We start from the raw sequence: 3,396 nt of genomic DNA, 5'->3' as shown, positions 1-3,396 counted from the left end.
GGGGGGGGGGGAGATTCTCTTTTCCTATTTAAGTCTCAGTTGCTTCCTGTGATAAGAGAGGATATTATAATAGATGGTCATTAAAAAACACATGATTTATTAGTGGGGAAAAAAAAGCATGACATTCCCCCAGAAGATGATGCATCCTCTGTCTACTTGGAGGCCTCCTGCCCCTGTGAGCCCTCTGGATTCTGAAGTCAAGGCTGCCTTGATGAGGCAGGAAAGGGATTCTGGATTCTCATATCTGCTCCTATCTGACTTTCTCCTCCACTCTTTTGCTCCCTATATATGAGCTTCTCTTCCTTTTGGAGTGTGCTTATGCTAGATTTTTTCTTTTCATCCACAATTTTGATGCCCATCGTAGATATGACTTGGGAATTACACCTCTGATTTTCCTACATCCATATGCAATCATCACACAATGGTGGTGGATCCCAATGTCTACACTAAAAGGGAGACCCTGAGACAGCATTGCTGGTTCAAATCCACAGTATGTGAAGCCAGGGGCCAATCACTCCTCCTGATATGCAACATAGACATTTTCTGTAAAATGGGGAAAATACCAATTCTTACCTCATAGGATCTTAGGAGAATTCCAAGAGATAATGCCTGGTAAATTCTCTAACAGTTATTTTTTGTTATTCACTCACATAGGAGCTTGTCCTTTTTCCCCTGTTGAAATCTGCTTGAGTAGCCAGGCATGGCAGCACAGCCTATAATCATAGCAACTTGGGAGGCTGAGATAGGAAATAGCAAGTTCAGAGCCAACCTGAGCTACTTAGCAAGGCCCTAAGTGACTTAGCGAGACCCTATGTCTAAATAAAAAATTAAAAAGGGCTGAATATGTGGTTCAGTGGTTAATGGCCCCTGAATTCATTCCCTGATACCAAAAGAAAGAAGAAGAAAGAAATCTGCATAAGCAACTGAAGATCTGCATTTTATCTACAACTCCTCAGAGATATCACACAGGAAAAAAAGAAAACAACCTTTCATCAGCAAAGCACACACTGCTAAAGATCTTCTATACAAGAAAAAGAAGTAGGTTTATGTTGCATACACCCCAGAACAACACTTGACATTCATCCATAAATATTCCAACATTATCCCTCTTTCAGTGGAACTCAAATTTCACTCTTGTTTATTCCTTCCTCCTTGGTGTTACTGGGCAAATCAGCTCACACACAAACCCTACAACCACAGTGTGTACAAAAATGCTTCTAGGTGCTCAGTAAAGCCATACGGAGGCCTCACTTGAAATGCACACCAGTGGTCAATTTCAGTTACTTGATCACACATAAGTAATTCTTCTAAACACACTCAGGGCTGTGGACAACAAGAATGACAATAGATAAAACTTTCTTAATTTCATTTTATATGTATCTTCTAATGTTAATTATTGTATTTTCATTTAACAGAAATCTCCAATAATATTACACTCTTCAGTCATGCATTCATTCATTGAGTAAATATGAATATACAGTGTGTAGTATACAAAGCAAGCTGCTGAGGACATAGATAGTGCTTCATCTTTATTGACTGACAAACTGAGTCATTTCTAGCTCACCAGGCTCAGCCATGTGCACACCTGTCCTAGCAAGAGCTTACATTCCCATGGCCCTAAAACAAGGTCTTCTTTCTCCTCCTTAGATGGAATACTTTCAGTCATGGGAGTGTCTCGGATACCTCTGTGTCTTTATAAACTACTGTACTTGAGAAAAAATCTCCAGCGCAGGGATACAGAAACCCAGGAGCCACAGCATAGTCACATTTCCTGTCAGTCCAACCCAGGGCCAAAGCATGTTGAATGGAGATGCTGGAATTATAAAGTATTACAAGGTAAATAGAGCATGTGTGCTGTAATAAAGAGATTCCAGGCTTCAGAGTGAGCCAGAAATGGGTTTTTTTAATGGTCCAGAACTCTCTAGCCTACAGAAGTAGGAGGGGAAGTAGAGGCTTACAGAGGCCAAGTGGCTTATCAAAGTTGAACACAGCCCAAATTGATAATCTCTGTAAGCTTCTGTTTCCTCCCCATAACAGACTGACGGTGCTTGCCATGTAGCAGGATGACCCTGAGAATAGTAATCATGCAGCAGGTGCTCATGTCTGGTTTGTGTTCCCAAGGGCATCAGTGTTGTGTTTCTGAGCATGAACCCAAATCCTAAGCCTGGGGGAACAAATGCATACTGGTGAATGGAAAGAACAGGGCCATTTCTACACTTTTCAACAAGAACATTCTGACCTATTCTTGCTGATGTTCATCTCTGTCCTGGAGCAACTATACTGTGGCTCCTGGGTTTCTGCATGCACTGGAACGCCTTCTCAGTCTACATCCTTAACCTAGTTGACACCTACTTCCTCTTCCTCTGCTGCCACATTATAGATTGCTCACTGATACTCTTCAAATTTTTCTATCCCAACACAATCTTCCTCTCCTGCTTTACCACTGTGATGATGTTTCCCTATATCATAGGCCTGAGCATGCTCAGTGCCATTAGCACTGAGTGCTGCTGTCCATTCTGTGTCCCATCTGAAACTGCTGCTGCCACCCAAAACACACATCTTCTGTCATGTGTGCCCTACTCTGGGTCCTGTCGCTGCTAATGAGCATTCTGAACAGGAATTACTGTGGCTTCCTAGACACAAAATATGAAAATGACTGGTGTCTTTCATCTATTTGTTTATTGCAGCCTGCCTAACTTTTTTATTTGTGATTCGCCCTTGATTCAGCCTGGCCTTCTTTCTAGAGTCTTCTGCATTTCCCACCAGATGCAATTTACCAGGCCGTATTTGAAATCTTGCTCACAGTGCTAGTCTTCCTCCTCTATGGCCTGCCCTTTAGCATCCACTGCTTCTAATCTCAATTCAGATTGTCTTGATCGATACATTGTCTTATGGTCTTTATCTGCTGTCAGTTGTCCTGTCCTCTGTTAACAGTGGCACCAACCCCCTCACTTACTTCTTTGATGGCTCCTTTAAGCAGGGGCTGAAACAGCAGAACCTCAAGCTGGTGCTGCAGCAGGTTCTGCAGGACATTCCTGAATGAGGAGGCAGCCTTCCTCAGGGAGCCCTGTGATGTCAGGCAGCACAGTGTTGCTGTGATAAAGAGCTTCTTCCTTAGGGATACAGAACCTGAGTGCTAGATGGGGAAGGACACTTCACAGAGTTAGGCAACTTGTATTCTCCAGCTGATCCATGACCACCTTAGGTGGGTGCAATAATGATGGGTGCCCATCCAGAGCAACTCAAACAAGTAATGAAGTTATGGGATTGCTCTGGTCTGATCTTACATCACATGAAGTATGAGATATGTGTCACAAAAAAGCTGTAGAGTTTGGCTTTACTATAGACATAGACGGCATATAACCACCACACTGATGAAGATTCACAAGTTTATAT

The 3,396-nt window shown here is 42.6% G+C and overlaps 1 pseudogene; it reads left to right on the top strand.

Moving 5' to 3' along the window:
- The first annotated feature begins 2,063 nt into the window (after positions 1 to 2,063).
- On the top strand, positions 2,064 to 3,043 carry LOC107158204 (annotated as a pseudogene).
- Positions 3,044 to 3,396: the final 353 nt, after the last annotated feature.

This window comes from Marmota marmota, unplaced genomic scaffold, assembly GCF_001458135.2.
Source record: "Marmota marmota marmota unplaced genomic scaffold, marMar, whole genome shotgun sequence".
Taxonomy (NCBI): domain Eukaryota; kingdom Metazoa; phylum Chordata; class Mammalia; order Rodentia; family Sciuridae; genus Marmota; species Marmota marmota.
This window is presented reverse-complemented; position numbering and strand designations above follow the sequence as displayed.